Genomic DNA, 17,276 nt, shown 5'->3' with positions numbered 1-17,276 from the left:
GACCATCGGTTTATCTCTGAAGATCTAACCTGCCTAGGCCGTGAGAACCCCCAGAGACAGCACGAGTTTTTTGGAAGCGCTAAACAGACCACTCTTCCCCTGCTTCCAGGGTGAGTTCCTCCTCAGTCCCTTGCAGCCCTATGAGATTTTTTGCTTTCTTCCATTTCTCTGGCCTTCTTCAGCCCCTTCCTACAAGCCCAAGTTTTCTCCTGGAGAGCTGGTCCTTGTTGAACTGAGGTGGTAGCCCAGTGTTGAGAGCAGGCCCGGGGCAGGGCCTCTGGTCCGCAAGCCGGAGGGATCATCTTTTCCTGAAATATACCCAGCCATCAGCTGTGATAGATTTTCTCCATCCGAGCACTCCCAGGGGCCACCCTCGCAACTCAGGGAAGCTGGATGATGTTCCAAAGCAGCACAGTGATGAAGCTCTGGCCCCTGCCTTGCAGGGCTGTGGGCATTGGGAAGTCCTACTTACGGGGCCACCTCACACTCAAGCTCCAGCCCCAGGAGCCTCTCCTGACGCCTCCATCCTGTCGTGCTGAGCCACCACACCCACTCATGCCAGGTAACCCCCAGGTCATCCTGCCTCACCCCCAGTAAAGCCTGTGCTGAAAGGACCAGGGTTGTTTTTCAGACTCTTTCAGCAGGGAGGTATTGATCAACCCTGATAGTGCAGGGAGCTTGATCTCACCCTGGACTGGCAGAGATTAATTAGCTTGATTCCCAAGCATAATCCCTAATTAGGCACAGGGAGAAAGGAAAGAAAACACAGAGGAACTATTCTTCTTCTTCTGTTCCAGAAGGGGAGGGGGAGGAGCAGGAAACGGAGGAAGAAGCAGGTAAACATATTCCAGCACCTGAGTGCCTACTCCCAACCAACCCAAGAGCTCAAACATTGCTGAGGAGGGGGTGTCTCGCCTGCGAGGATCTCAAATGAAAATGTGCCTTTAGTTTCTTTGTTTTGCTCCGTGCCTAACGATGCACAGGAAGGTGCGATTAAGCTCTACGCTTTGAAGTACCTGCTCTAGGCTTGCTCAGCCTCCAGGGACTGAGGTTGCCGCAAGGGAGAATTCAGCTCCGTTGGGCTGGGAGAAAAAGGTTGGATGGGGAGGGGGTAATCACCCTGAGACCCGAGTACAGATAGTGAAAGGAAACATTTCCTGCAGCTGAGAGGGAGGGGGCACCCCTTCCAGGGCCCGAGAGTGGGCTCTTGCCTAACCCTCGGAAATGAATTGCCCGAGGAGACACACTTGCTGACAAAGCAGAGACTATTGGGAAGGGGTGCCCAGGCGGAGAGCAGCAGGGTAAGGGAACCCAGGAGAACGGCTCTGCCACGGGGCTCGCAGCCTTGGGTTTTATGGTGATGGAGTTAGTTTCCGAGTTTTCTCTGGCCAGTCATCTTGCTTGGCCCATACGTGGTAACTCAGGGTCCTTCCTGGTTGCGCACGCATCTCTCAGCCAAGAAGATTGGCTGGATTCCAGCGTGAAGGATTCTGGGAGATTGGTCGTCTCCTCCTTCTTTGGGCCCCTCCTGAATTCTCCTGGGTAGTTTTCCGAGGCAGCACTTCATTTCTTATGGGAACCTCCTGTGGTGAGACAGCTCAGGTAAGTGGGTTATCATCGTGCCTGGCCAAGGCGGGCAGTTTTGGTCAAGGGTTCCCTAACACTATTACTAGCATTTTCTAGAACTTTCCAGCCAGGACTGACGGGTGGTGGGGAGGGTGATGGGAGGAAGGAGGGGCCTCTCTTAGCTGTGAGATTTGGCCAATCAGAACTTCACCCCTGGGAGCTTCAGTTTCCTCTTATGTAAAATGGGGGTAATTTACAATCGTACTAGCTCATGTGATGGTTCTGAGAATGAATTGAGGAGTTCAGAGGTGCATGGCACACAGTAGGCAATTTCTAACCCACCTAACGAAAGCAAACCAAGGGAGCAGCAAATCAAAACATGATGTAGCCATTAAGAAAATAATTGTTTATATTTTTAGGTGTGATTGTTTTTCTGCAAGTCCTCGTCTTGTAGAGATGCGTGTGCTGCAGTATTTACAGAGGGAATGATGACGTGTCTGGAATTAGCTTCGGTATAGGGCAGGCAGCAGGGGGTGGGGTGGGATGACAGGGTTTAGATGAAACAAGATTGGCTGTGAGCCTATCATTGTTAAACCTGGATGAGATACATGGGGGTTCATTATGCTCTTTATTTTGTGGATGTTTGACATTTTTCATGACAAGGTGAAAGAGAGGAGAAAGGCAGGAAGGAAGGAAGGGAGGAAGAGCGGGAGGAGGGGGCCGGGGGGTGGGGAAAAGAAGGAGGAAGGAAGATTCTGCCCAAATGTCCCTTCTGAAACCTTCCATGAGCCCCACATTGGCAGGGGGGGACGGAGGGTGTTTTCTGCTCATCCCAAGCAATGAGACCCATGAGGAGACAGGAGGGTCATCCAGGGAGCAGCCCCAAGCAGCAAAGGTCCCTCCGGGGACCATGGAGAGAGACAGCAGGACAGGGTGACAGTGGACAGTGGAGCCTAGCACAGGTCTTGCCCGTGACATTGGGTGGCGTATAGGGCCATGGGACCAGAAGGGATGCTTAGAGGGGAGAACAGAAAGAGCTGTGGAGGAGGAAGCAATGTGAACCCACTTCCCTACCTAAAGAAAGGGTGGCAGGGCCGGCAAGGTTGAAGGTGGGGTGCTCCAGGATTAGAGTGGACTTTTTGAAGGAGGAGAGCCTGTGGTACCCCCAGGTACCAAGCAGATGGTATCTGGAGAGACACAGGCCACTCCGGGTAGTCTGTGGTCTGGAAATTGGAGTGTCTATTCCCCCCACCAGCTGGCGGGTGGCCCTGGTCTAGGTGCTGGGCCACCACCAAGGGCAAAGTTCCCCCAGGTGCCTGCGTGGGGAAGACAGGCACCCCGATCCCTCATGTGACCGACTGGAGCATCCCCATTTCCCTGAGTCTTCTCCAGGGGTCCCCACAGGACTGAGAACCATACCTCAGTGACCCTCTCCCAAGGAAGTGCTGTGTCCCATAGCAGTGTTAGACCTGAACGGTCTCTGAGGGGTCCCAGCTCGCCCAAGAACCGCCAAGAGTCGAGAGTCGCTGCAACACGCAAGAGGTTTATTAGGAGCCGGTGCACCGGGGTTCCTTGGTCCTCACGCAGGAGGCCGAAGAGGAACCCCCCCCAAGCGGAATTACATACATTTTATAGTTTTTATTATGTAAAGTGTGGATATATCAAGGGTTTTTTCCTCATTGGTTTGTTTGTTCCTGGACCGGAGTGGGGACTTGGCTCTAGTTCCTTGATTGGTTAGCTGTTGGATGCCTGCTTTACATTCACCGGAGTGGGGGTCTTGGCTCTAGTTCCTTGATTGGTTAGCTGTTGGATGCCTACTTTACATTTACCGGAGTGGGGGTTGAGTCACATGAGTTATGGTTGGCTAGGGCGACCTTTAAACTCTGGCTTAATCATTCTTATCACCCGCCATACTGGTTTGCTGAGGTTTCATCCCCCGCCATACTTGTTTGCTCGGAGCGGTTTCTGCCCAGGGCGGGGACATTCCATTATCTTATTGCCAGCGAAAAAGCTTAAAGCTCAAAAGTATCGATAGGGAAGTAGGGGTGTAAGTATAGTTGAGGCCCTACAGCAGCCTGCATGGGGGTGACATGTCCAGATCTGCCCAGGAAGGCTGATGATGGGGAGAGCAGAATCTGCCAATCAGTGTGGGGAAAAGTGGATTCTGCAACAACCTTGATGAGGTTAAGAGCTTGGGGGGCCCTGGGAAGACCAAATGTTTAATATTTGGGAGAGAGACTGTCTAAACAAAGCAATGAGGAGGCCGCTTTTTAGTGATATGAAAGAGATGAATTGGGTTTATCCGACATCAAAGGACAGGAGATACAATGGGGACTGAGGCCCGCGGGCAGCGTGGGCAGGGCTGGAGCAGAGACTTCACAGACTCTGGTGTGGTGGAGGAGAGCTCCAATGGTGTGTGTCTGAGCATCGCTTTGAAGCCCCCTTCCATCTTAACACACTTCCTGAAACCTCCCCCAAAGCCGCCTTTTCAAAAGCAACATTTGCCAACAACCAGGAGAAACACAGGAGCCTGCCCTCCCTGTTGACTGTTGAGAAGAGGATGCTTGCTGACTGTTTCTTCTTGAGGATAAACTGAGGACGGGGGCCTGCCCGGCAGGTGGCGCCGACAGTGGAACCCACTGAGGCTCTGGGGCTCAACAGAACTGAGTGAGAACCTGCTTCTGCTTCCACTGACTGGGTAATCTTAGGCAAGTCACTTGGCCTCTCTGAGCCTTAACTGCTTTGCCTATAAAATGGAAACAGTCATCCCTAAATCACCAGGGTATGGTGTCGGGGAGAGGGAAGTTGGAGAAAAGGAAAAGGCCCCTTTGGATTGGATTCTGGTGGGTGCAGAAAGAACTAAACCAGTCACTCCAGGGGGCCTTTCTCCAAAATCCTGGCAGAGAACTGATTACACTCTCCACTAAGTACCCTACATCTTCCTGGGCTGGGGCATCCCAGGGGCTGGGTACCCGCTGCACAGCCTGCCTTGTTAAAACACAAGGGGCTGGCTTGTTAGAACACAGGATGACTTTTACGGTTCATTCGACCCCCAAATTTGGTGATGCTACATCTTGATCACACATTTTGAAGTGTTTTGGGGTGAAATGCTGTGATATCTGGGATTTATTTTAAGATATTTTAGCAAAAAAAATAAAAATGTAGAGTAGATGAAACAAGAATGTCAGAATATTGATAATTCTTAAAACTGTATGAAGATTTATTATTTTATTCTCCCCTACTTTTGTGTATGTTTGACATTTTTCATAAGAAGAAGTTAAAGTTATAAAAATACATGTCAGGTTCTTGTAGCTCTAGTTCCCTGCTGGGTGGGGCTGAAGCTGGCCTGATGGGACTCCTTGTTCCTCCCTCCCTCTCCACCCCAACGTTCAGGGTCTTCTGAAGTGGTGGGCACTGCACCTGGTGCTGTGGGAAACCCAACGATGACCACAATGCAGACCAGCAGGAGAGACCAAGACATTCATGAGAAATAACAAGGCAGCACAGCAAGGGCTCCCCAGGGTGCAGACCCAGGGCTCTGGACCTGAGAAGGGAGCAGTTAACTCAGACAAGAGGGTGTCAGGGAGGACTGACCACGGTGACAAACTGATAGTAGCAGCAGGATCAAGCATTAGCTGGGGGCCTAGGGGACTGGGGGCCTCACATGATGGGGGGTTTAGAGCAGAGGCCCATTCACTGCATTGAGTGGATTCTTATGCTTGCTAAACTGAGCTGAATTCTAACTCGGTGCATTTGGAGTGACAGAAGACAGGAGGAGTTAGACATGCCATTTAACCAGCATGACAGTTTTAAAGCTCAGTGCAGCCATTGACCTCAGGTCATCTTGATAGAAATAAATCAGGTTTCCTGGGCAAACCTGAGTCCCATTCCCTCATTCATTCAATCATTCAGTTACAAATACTTTTTTATTTCTTACAACTCTGTGGGTCAGGGATTCAGGCAGGGATCAGCTGGGCAGTTCTGCTCCAAATGGCGCTGGCTGGGGTCACTCTCCACTCAGGGAGCTCCCACTCTAGTTGGGGTGGCAGATAGGTCCCTACACTGCTAGGACGGGGAGCACACAGAGTTCCTACACTACTTCAGGAGAAGACTTCACACCTTCAATCTCCACAGTTAGGAGTCCTTCCTAGTGCATGAGAGGGTTCTGTGTTAGCCAGCCAAGCACACACAGTGTAGAATTACAATGTGGTACTTTACTCCTGGTTCAAGTCATATCCTCTACAGACTGCACAGGGAAGGGCGAGGTGTGTGTGTGGAGGTAACCCCTTTACCCCACTGCACCCACCCCCTCCCCCAGCTCTGCAATGCCGGGGGTCCTGGCGCCTCCACCTTCAGGGCTGACTCAATGACCCCTCTGCTAGCAGGCCCAGTAACAGGCACCCAGCCCCTTCCCGCTCGTGACTCTCTTCCCTGCTTCCTCTTCCTCCCCTGCACCCTCCTGTTCTTATCCGACCAGGGCTGGGCCAATCACTCAGCACCATTGTGGATGGATAGAGGGGAAGGACCAGCAGATCCTGGAGACAGGCATCTGTGAGATGACCAGAGCTGTCCACAGCCACGACAAGCCTCCTGCAGCGTAGTCTCCTGGGTGTGGTCACACGAGCCAAGACTTCACAGGGCGTGACCACAGGCCCCTGTGCTATCCCAGCTTTGGGGTGTGCATGGACCCAGGAAAGACTCAGTATTTGGGGGGAGGAGGGGACTTCTGGGAGTTCACCCCCCAGCCCCTCCACTGGTTGTAAAAAGTGGGAGGCAGCGGGCTTCCCTGGTGGCGCAGTGGTTGAGAGTCCGCCTGCCGATGCAGGGGACACGGGTTCGTGTCCCAGTCCGGGAAGATCCCACGTGCCGCGAAGCGGCTGGGCCCGTGAGCCATGGCCGCTGAGCCTGCGCGTCCAGAGCCTGTGCTCCGCAAAGGGAGAGACCACAACAGTGAGAGGCCCACGTACCACACACATAAAAAGGCCGAGGCAGCCAAGCAAGGCAGAGCTCTGGGCCAGCTCCCCATCCCAGGTGCTCTGTGAGACACAGGGGAGGTGGAAGGGAAGCCAAGGTCCTTTGGGAATCAGGTGACTCAGACAGCAAGGGACCCCAAGCAGTTAAAAGTGAAATTTTGTTTCTTGCGATTCAGGAATTATTATCCCACCCTGTCTCTTCACACCTGGGCAGGGGAGGGGGTCCCAAAGCCCCATCAGACACTCTCAGGTCTTCCTTTAATGCCAGGCAGCACGGCTGGGACGGGCTGGTCTCTCTAAGTCAGCTCAGGGATATCTCGATGGAAGGAACCACAGGGGAACCTGCAACCAGGTAACTCTTCGTGGTGGGCTTTATTCGTTTGCCCTGTGGGGTTTTCAACAGCAATGCTGCCATGCCTTGGTCTCAGCCTCCTATCTGTTGCCTGGCACCCTGATCCCACTTATCCTGGAGGGAGAAATCCCATTTTCCCACCCCCACCCCCCCATGCTCCTTTCTAGAGCAACCAGGATGAACGACTCAGTCCCTTCCTTAGAGTCTGGCGGCAGCGTGTCAGTTGGAGGGGGATGTGGATTGGGGCCATAAAATTTTCTCAATCACTGAATAAAGGATTTAGTTATTTAGACAAACTAGATATGTTAGGCTATCTATATTAACTACATGAATCAGATTCATTTTTCAAAATTTTAAATGTCTCAACTTTATCCAGAGAATGAAAGGCCTATAGAAAGCCAGGGGAGGGTGGGATCTTTGAACTTGCTCAGGGAAAACCACTGGCTGGTTGACTCCCCAAGAAAAGGGACACAGTCACCAAGAACTCTGCCTTTTCTGCCAACACTGGGGTCCAGAGAAGGCAAGTGCTCTTCCATTGAGGGTGAACAAAGTCAGATAAGATGAGGGAGCTCAAAGCAATGGAGAGGCTGGCATGGGGGATGGGTGTTTTATTTACCTTTCTCAGTGGGGAGCTCCTGAGAAATATCCGGGGTCCACAGAGAACTCTCTATTCCAAATCCCAGGTCTCCTCTCCTCTCTCCTGCTGAGAGAGCGAATCCCGGCCTTAGACTTGATCTGCCTTCCAGCCAGCGACCTCGGTTGTTCCTCCTGTTGGATCTGATAACAACAAATGCAGAACTTCCAGCAACCAGTCGGTTTGAACAAGAGGTGGGTCATCGATTTAATGAAATGTTCACTAGAAGCCCCCCACAAAGGAAAGGTCCCATCTGGGGACTGGGGGCAACATGACGGGCTAGTGGGGGACCCTTCACTTAACAGGCCAGTCAGGTCGCTATTGGCTGGAGTGATACCCAGAGTTGGGATTATTTGTTTCCAAGGAACTGAAATCTCGGGGTGGGGGGAAGTATGTCCCTATTTGTATCTTTGATTGGGAAGCAGGACTTTCCCCCACTCACTAGAAACAAGAGAAGGAAGATGTGCCATCCTAGGTGCACATGGGTTAGTGCTAGGCTGTGTGAGTGTGGGTGAGGTGTGTCTGTGTGCCTGTGAACTTGTTAACCTTTGAATCTGGATTTGAGGACCACCACTCTGAATGAAAAGGCTCCGTCCTTTGAAGAGTATACCACCCATGGGAGGAGAAAAACAGAGAAAATGCCTGTGAAACAAGAAATGATGTATTGGGGGGATAACATATGTAAAAGTGCCTAGAACACAACACTCAATGAACAGCAGGTGACGTTGTTTGAAGACATAACCAAGGGTGGTATTTAAGATCAAAAGCTTCAGAGAATCGGGGGTCTGGATCTGCATCCTGGCTTAGTTTGTGACCTTGGGCTTAATCTTTTTTTGTTTAACTTTTTCTTTTCAATAATTTTAGGTTTACAGAAGAGTTCCAAATACAGTATAGAAAGTTCCCTTGTATCCTTTACCCCGCTTCCTCTAGTATCTTATATAATGATGTACACTCATTAAAACTAAGAAATTAACAGTGGTGCATTACTAGGAACTAAAACTAGACTTTATTCAGGTTTCACCATGTTTCCCACTACTGTCCTTTTTCTGTTCTAGGATCCAGTCCATGATACCATGTTGCATTTAGCTGTGTCCAGTCTGTGACTATTTCTCAATTTTTCCTTGTTTTCTCTTGGCTTTGATACTTTGAAGAGTACAGGGCAGGGACTGTAGCTCAATTTATAATTTTTTCTGGCCTTTCCTCACGCCAGGTTATGGATTTGGGGGAAGAACACCACAGGGGTGAAGTGCACTTATCATATCATGTGGGGGGATCTGCTATCGACATGACTTATCACTGGTGATGTCACCTGTATCACTTGCAGAAGGTGGCGTCTTCCAGTTTCCTCCACTGGAAAGTTACTATTTTCCCTTTCCATATTTTATTCCTTAGAAGCCAGTCACTAAATCCAGCCCACACTCAAGGACAGAGGAATTAAGCCATACCTCTTGGAGGGAGGGGTAGTCACATTACATTTGGAATTCTGTAAGGCAGATTTGACACTTCTCCCTCATTCTACTTAATCTTTTTCAAGCCTCAGTTTCTCATCTGCAAAATGAGCTATTCAACGGAGAGGCTTGTTGGAAGGTTTAAATAATATAATGTGTGAACAATCCTTAGCACTAACAAAGGTTAAATATTATGATCAGAAATGATCCAAGACACATCAAACTGTTTGCAGGGGTCATTTAACTTGGCCCAATTTGCAGCTGTCAGTGTTGGTCTCCTCTAGACACGGAGAGTGAAGGCCCCTGAGAGGGGTGGTTTGGGGCCAGGCTGATGTTGGGCTGCTTTCTGCTCCTCCCAAGAGCCCCACACATGAGAGGGGAGGTCTGGAGACAGGATGCCCAGAGCCCACTGAAGGCACGAGCTAACCACAGATGTGGTGTGTGCACTGGATGTTGGTGAAAGATGATAAAAATGTGATAAGAGCCAAATACCTGAGAAACCACTCAGGAGGCCAAGACCAGAGTAGAGCCTAACACATAGTGAGCTCTCAGTAATTAGTCATCGACTGAATGGCCCAGTGAGAACTAAACAAAGAACACTGGACTGGGGAGTCCTGTTACTTGGGTCTTTCAATCCAGATTTTTTTTTTTTTTTTTTTTTTTTTTTTTTTTTGCCAATTTGCCATGTCACACTGAGCAAGTTACTTAACTTGTCTGGGCTTCATATTCTGGCTATGTGAACTGTGAGGAAGTTGGGGAAAGATAAGTCTAGGCCCAGGCTGTAGAGGCAAGGCGCTCACCCTCACTTCTCCCTCATCACCCCACTTTCTGTGACCCAGACTAACTGTGGGACTCTCTACTGTGCTTTCAAAAACAAATGCCGAAATCGTAGCACTTATTGAAGGCCCAGGGCATCGTTAGAAGCTTGTCAGCATGTACAGTATGGAAAAGGCTGTTGCAATACATGTTCTGCCTGTTTTTGCTCTGTGCTTCCTACATGCGTGCCTTTGGTTTCTCTTCATCTGCCCCTGACTGGTCTCATCACCTGTTTGCCCTCAGCTGCTGAAAGGGCCACGTTTGTTTTCATTACAATAACATCCTTGGGAAAACTTCCCTTGTGGTCCAGTGTGTAAGACTCTGCCCTCCCAATGCAGGGGACCTGGATTCGATTCCCCGTTCGGGGAACTAGATCTCGCATGCGTGCCACAACTAAAAGTCCTCATGCTACAACAAAGATCCGGTGTGTCACAACTAAGACCCAGTGCAGCCAAAATAAATAAATGTTTTTTAAAATGGGGGTGGGGTGGCCTTGTGCCCTCCTCAGAGGGGCCCCACTGGTGCTCTCTGAAAGACAATCATATCCTTCCATTTCCTCCGTGTTTATTTTTAGACAAAGATGTGATCAGAGGGGCTCTCTGGACTCATGGCCTTCAGAGGGGAGGTTAGCTTGGGTCTTCACCCCAGTCACTCATAACCTGAACATGTATATTCCTAGACCGAAGCAGAGCTGTTCTTCTTGCCCTTCAGGGAAGAAGCCTGGAGTCTGGGGAGGGAGATCACGAGACAGGAAAGGGCTCTTCAGAGGTGGAGGTGGGGTGGGTTTGATGAATTATTCTTCACATTTGATTTACTTTTCGAACTGGACTTCTCTTTCCCACAGGGGCTCTTTCTAGACCTAAGCTGCCTCTGTCGGGCCTGCCTTAGTGCCAGGGTATGTCCCAGCTTCCCAGCCCTCTCGCCTTTTCCTCCCCTACCAGTGTTCCCAGAGCTCCTGCCCTCCTCTGGTCACCAAACCTGAGGCTCGAAGCACCTGGTCCAGCTGACCTTTCACGTCCAGCGCCGGAGCGCCCCCTGCCGCTAGAAATTGCTGTGACCATTGGGCAGAGGGTTCAGTTAGGGGGCTGATTTGGTTCACGTCACATGGGCTGCAAACAGTGGCAAACAATTAATCAAAAAGAACTTCAGGCATCCACACGCCAGCACTCTGCTGGGGATTGTAGAAGCTGGGTAAGATGCAGGCCATGCCTGCCGGGCTACAACCAGGGGGCGTCCCCCGCACCCCACCCCAGGCCACCTGACCCAGCTTTCAGCCAAACCCCAGGCTCCGTGCCAGCTCTGGCCCCTGGTGAAGGGAGATCTGAGACCCATGGGTGAGGAGGGCAAGCAAAGCAGCATGAAGATGCCATCCCTGGGCTTCCCTGGTGGCGCAGTGATTAAGAATATGCCTGCCAATTCAGGGGACACGGGTTCGAGCCCTGGTCCGGGAAGATCCTACATGCCAGGGAACAACTAAGGCCGCGAGCCACAACTACTGAGCCCTGATGCCACAACTACTGAAGGCCACATGCCTAGAGTCCACGCTCCACAGCAAGCCACTGCAATGAGAAGCCCGCGCACCACAACAAAGAGTAGCCCCCACTCGCCACAGCTAGAGAAAGCCCGCGCTCAGCAACAAAGACCCAACGCAGCCAAAAATAAATAAATAAAATAAAATAAAATAAATTTATTTTAAAAAAAAAAAAGGCACCATTCTTGCAGGTCCTACCCGCCCTCCTTCCCTGGGCACCAAGCAGGGGCCAGTGACTTGCTGGCCTTGGTCCCTGCCCCCATTCTTCTCAGAACCAAGTCTGCTTTTCCATCTCCCAGGGACCCCCACCCTCCTGCCCAGCCTGTGTGGCCTCTGGGCTGTAGGACGGCTCACACCAGGACCAGGGCCCACTCACCCATGAGGCCCAGGAGTCCCCCTGTACCATAGGGGCCCATGGGAATGTTTCCATTTCTTGTAGAATTAGAAGGCAGAAATAAACTTTTAGGCTGAAGAAAATGTTTTAGTACACAATGTTAACATCTTCATCTTTATACCAACACAGTCGTAAAATATAACTTTGAATGTTATTTAGAGAGCGAAAAGGGCCCTCACCCAAGTCCTAATGCAGCCCCTGGACGTGGCCATCTGTCTGGGCAACCGTCTGACGGCCAGCGGGGCTAAGATGCCGGTGAAGGCCAGATTCCTCGGTTGTGGCGGTGACGAGATTCTCTCTAGAGAGCCTCGTGTGGATTCTTGGCTTTTTATTTTCTCTCTTAATAAAAATGTGTGATGTTTACACTGTCAGAGAACAAACAGAACCTTGGCTTGTGTTTCACGTCTTAGGAAATGGGTCTCATGTACTTTTGGCTGTTCCTTCATGTTCCTGTAGTCATAGATCCAGCCCCTTTGGAACGGAGGGACAGTACATCAAGATGTTGGTGGGTGGAAAGGGCAGGCATGTCCCTCCGTCGTCCCTCCCCTCTACTTGTGGCCTGGGAATCCCTGTTTTGCCTTCCAGGTTGGTCCTCCTCCCGTTCCCACATCTGCCCTCGGGTGTCCGATGACTCTCCCACTTCTACCCCCCCCCGTGGCCTGTCTTCTTCCTACAGGCCACCCCGTCCTACATGTCCTCAGCCTCGGCCTTCTCAGGGGTTCTGGAAACCTCTTCTGTATCTATTTCATTATTTCCCCCACTGTGTCAGTTTGCCAGGGCTGCCAGAACAAAGTACCACGGGCTGCAAGGCTGAAAAACAAGTATATTCTTCTACGACTCTGGAGGCTAGAAGTCTGAGAGCCAGGTGTGGTGGGTTGTTTCTTCCGAGGCTCTGCTCCTTGGCTTGTAGATGGCCAGGCTGCCCCTGTGTTCTCACCTGGTCTTCCCTGGGTCTGTGTCTTCCTCTCTTCTTATAGGGACCCCAGTTGTGCATTAGGACCTGCCCTAATGACCTCATTTTAGCTTCATTACCTCTTTAAAGGCCCAATCTCCAAAAGTCACATTCTGAGGGACAGGCAGTTAGGGCTCCAACATAGGAGCTTACGGGGGACACAATCTAGCCCATAACACTGACCACCATCTCTACTTCCCCGCACAGAACTGGTTGCCAGAGCTACAGAACATGAGCTTGTGAAGGGTGACAGTCTGAGAAGTCACGGGCAAGACAGAGAGTTTTGAGGGCTGTGGGCCAGGCTGATGCGGACCATGCCTGTGAACCGGCAAAGCGCCACTGAGGCCCGCCTGGCATCAAGGCCAAAAGGGGACACTTTGCCTAGGGGAGAGGCGGGCTTTCCATGGGAGGGTCCACTCAGCCAACAGTTGAGAAGACTGCCTCTCGATGCTTGTACAGTAATTGTCATCACTTGGAAGGATTTAGTGCCTCTTGGTCTAAATTTATGGATACTCTTCTTCTGCCAGGCATATCGTAACGACCAGCATCACCCCCTCCCCTTGGCCTTCCTGGTCCACAGTGCCTCAGCCCAGACATGACCTGTCTTTGTGACCAAAGGGTCTGATCCTTGTTCCAGTAATTCAAAGGCGACAGCTCTACATTCATCAATTGAGTTTATGAAGAACCTCCGAGAGGATGCTTTTTTTTTTTTTTTTTTTTTTTTTTTGTGGTATGTGGGCCTCACTGTTGTGGCCTCTCCTGTTGTGGAGCACAGGCTCCGGACGCTCAGGCTCAGCGGCCATGGCTCACGGGCCCAGCCGCTCCGCGGCATGTGGGATCTTCCCAGACCGGGGCACGAACCCGTGTCCCCTGCATCGGCAGGCGGATTCTCAAGCACTGCGCCACCAGGGAAGCCCCCGAGAGGATGCTTTTTGATAGGGGGACCTTGCACAGACCCAGTCTACACCTATCCTGTGCTTGGGTAGAACATTCTTGGAAAGATGCTAACGTCCAACCGATCTCCCCCATGACCCCCACCCTCACGTCCAGTTTCCTGACTCCACCCATCTGGCTGGGGCACCCTCAAGGAGTCAAGTTCATTCAGAAAGCTAAAGAGGAGCAAAGTGGGGAAGATTAATCTTTTCAGAAGAGAATCATTCCCTGTATTCCAAAGCCAAATGCAAATTAAACCGATATTTTCTGAGATAAAATGCTGCTCGGCGTATTCCAGGCCAGAGCCCCTCTTCCTTATTACAGTTCCAGGTCTCTGTTCTGAGCCCATCAATTCTCCTGCTAGCAAAGTAAGACTTGAGCGGGAGGATCACCTTTTAATTTTACCCATTTGGGCAGTGATCCCTTCTGGCCTCCCTTCACCAGCCCACATTTTTGCTGGCACCGCGAGACAGGGAGACGAGGGAGGGAGACGTTATTACAGCTGTGTCATCGCCTTCAAAGCAGACCTCTCTGCTTAGGTCCCCGGATGCTGACCAGGCTTTGGAGGAACATTAAATCCCATCCTGATTGCCACTCAGCCCGGAGTCACTTGTGCAGAATAACAATATCCCCCAAGCTACCCTGGACGTAGGGTTTGAACCCAGGGGGAACCAGCCTCTACCTGTGCCCTGCGCCCCACAGAGACCCTTGTGAAAATCTCAGACTTAGTTCCTGGGGACAGGAACTGTTCTTACACTCTTCTTTCACTCCCTGCTTCTCCCATCTCTGCTCCCAGGCACTTTCACCCAAACACACGTCTTCTCGCTTCCTTGCTTCCTCACACAAATGGTAAATGCTGTGGGTCCCAGGGGCTGCCAGCCCACAAAGTCATCAGACGTAGCTATGCCCAGAACCCAGGGTTAGGCTCATCTGGGCCTCCTCCCAACTGCAGTTCTGCTGGAGGCTCTTGCCATCTCTGGAGGTCCTGATGTCCAGTGCTCTTACCCCGGCACCTACTGGTAACTTGACACCAGCCTGGGTCCTTCTAGGTCTCCACAGCAGGAGTGGAGCAGGGCTCAATTATGGAGATTCCCCACGGATGCCCTCCATTATACTAGCATATGCAGACCCTTACGATTTCAATGAGTCATGAAATCTTGAAGTAGGAAGAAAAAAGTTGCTAGTCCAACTCTGACTCAGGGTTTCAAGGGCACAGACAGCGGACTGTGCTAATCAGGGGGTCTAGGGAAACAAAGAACCAGAGAGTGGCTTCAGTGTCCCTAGAGCTGGAGAAGGTGATAGAGTAGGGCAAGAGGCACCTAGTCCAAGCCAAGCCCCAGGGCCATGGATGCTTACAAAGGCCTGGTCTGTGAGGGTTGGGGGCCTGCAGAAGATGAAAGGAGCTGCAGGTTTGCTGAGGCCGACCTGGCATCGTGACTCACCTTTGGGGCCAGTTCTCTGTTTTACCAGAGGCAGGAAAAGAAGCAGATTTGAGTTGGAAGTGTAACAGGGATACCATTAACCCAGCTAGAAAAGGAACCCCAGAGGACAGACTTGGTGAGTTGACTGCTTAATGTAGGGGCAGCAGCAGGAGGTTTTGTTCAAATTTCAGTGTATCCTGTGGCTGCCCAGAGGACCGAGAAAGTCACGCCCTCCTCAGAATGGCTAAGTTCCTTCGGAACTATGCCCGGAACTTTTCTAAGACCTGAACCAGATCTCACTGCTCTACATCCTTGCTACAAAGTGTGGTCCACACAGGCTTCCCTGGTGGCGCAATGATTGAGAGTCCGCCTGCCGATGCAGGGGACACAGGTTCGTGCCCCGGTCCGGGAAGATCCCACATGCCGCGGAGAAGCTGGGCCCGTGAGCCATGGCCGCTGAGCCTGCGCGTCCGGAGCCTGTGCTCCGCAACGGGAGAGGCCACAACAGTGAGAGGCCCCGCATACCGCAAAAAAAAAAAAAAGTGTGGTCCACAAACCACGGCATCAGCAGCCCCTAGGAGCTTGTTGGAAAGGCAGAATCTTGGGCCTTGCCCCAGAGAATGACTCAGAACCTGTATCTTCTGATCCCAGGAGACTTGTATCCATTAAGGTTCCTGAAACACTGCTCAGTTGGCCAGGTAATTTACAAGGCCCAGTGCAAAACAAAAATGTGGGAGCCCTTGTTAAAAAAATCACCATTTCAAGGCAGCAGCAGCAGAATTCTATTTTGTTTTTACCGTGGTAACATCTATATAACATAAAATTTGCCATTATAACCCTTTTTGAATATACAATTCAGTGGCATTAAGTACATTCACACTGCCGTGCAACTGTCACCATCATCCATCTTCAGAACTTTTCCATCTTTCCAAATGGAAACTCTGTTTCCCTTAAACAATAGCTCCCCATTACCTGTCCTCCCAGCCCCTGACAGTCACCCTTCTATTTTCTGTCTCTATGAATTTGACTCCTCTATGTGCCCCATATAAGTGGAATCATGCAGTATTTGACCTTTTGTGACTGGCTTCCTCCACTGAGCATAATGTCCTCAAGGTTTGTCTAGGTGACAGCTGATATTAAACCAAGTGTAGGGCCCTTCTGGGCACTGGATGCCGTGCGGCTGCACAGGTCACATGTCTTGACACTACTCTAGCAGTGGAAGAGCCTATTTTTCTCAAAAGTCACCAAGAAAACTTCTCAAAAAAAAAAAAAAGAAAGAAAAAGAAAACTTCTCAGTTTTTCCTCAAATCAGAGGCTTTCTGATTTTTTAAAGCATTTTTCAAAGCCAAGGAGAGACCTGAGTACACATCCCTAATTAGAACTATAGGACAATGGGAAAGTCATTTTCAAGGTGTGAAAATGTCAGCTCAGCCTGGATGCTTCCAGTAGGAACCATGAATAGAGGAAGAAAAAGGCTACCTCCGAATCACAAGTCCAGAAAATATATCCCCAGTGGCCTGCAAAAAGGAGCAAAAATACAAATAGTTCCCGATCCCTGCCAGAAGCGAATCAGGTCCAAACCCCCAGAGGGATGGTGCCGGGGAGGCAAACAGCATGTCTGGTCTCCACCATCCTCCTGGCAGACAGTACAGTTTATCCTTGACAAGGAGCTGGGCACAATATCCATGTGTGCTAGTAGTGACTTGGGCAATATCACATGGTGTGAGCCTCCAAATCTATGGCCACAGGCAAAGGGCCTGGTGCTGGAATTGCATTTCATGCACAAAACTGACCCAACCACTTATCCAAGTTAGCATCACATGTTATTTTACATTATTTTCAAAATCACCAATGTATTAATATTTTAAATAATTGGTGTAGTGTTTCACCAACTACTTACTATCTCACTTAAGTGAGGGAGGTCTCAGCAAATTAGTGAAATGAAATCTGAATTACATCTTTTAAACTAAACGGTTTTATTGCCCCAAGGGGCTTGTGGAAGTTTAGGCAAGTTAAATCTCAGGCAGGAAAACTCCTTTGGGATCGTTAATGAAGAAGGGGAAATGGTTTATCGCTAGCTTATCAGTTACTGCACGGAAATGGAAGACTTTTTCGTTCTGGAAAAGCCTGCTTGTTCTCCGCTGTGGTGATGTCTTTTATACACCATCATTCGCTCAGCCCACTCCGCCCTCATCATTTCCACCAAAGTAAACATCAGCCCCGATTCTGCAAAATATCACACATTTCAAGTTGCCT

The 17,276-nt window shown here is 50.5% G+C and overlaps 1 long non-coding RNA gene across 1 annotated transcript; it reads right to left on the bottom strand.

Annotated features, from left to right (window-relative positions):
* Positions 1-1,522: 1,522 nt before the first annotated feature.
* LOC131752190 (uncharacterized) lies at positions 1,523-11,981 on the bottom strand. The gene is made up of 4 exons (XR_010840040.1): positions 11,894-11,981; positions 10,768-10,898; positions 7,508-7,668; positions 1,523-1,583 (listed from the first exon to the last, which is right to left on the bottom strand). It is a non-coding gene; the product is annotated as an uncharacterized lncRNA (long non-coding RNA).
* Positions 11,982-17,276: the final 5,295 nt, after the last annotated feature.

Source organism: Kogia breviceps, chromosome 3 (genome assembly GCF_026419965.1).
Source record: "Kogia breviceps isolate mKogBre1 chromosome 3, mKogBre1 haplotype 1, whole genome shotgun sequence".
NCBI classification, from domain to species: Eukaryota; Metazoa; Chordata; class Mammalia; order Artiodactyla; family Physeteridae; genus Kogia; species Kogia breviceps.
The sequence above is the reverse complement of the archived record's forward strand: the minus strand, read 5'-3'. Positions and strand labels throughout refer to the sequence as shown.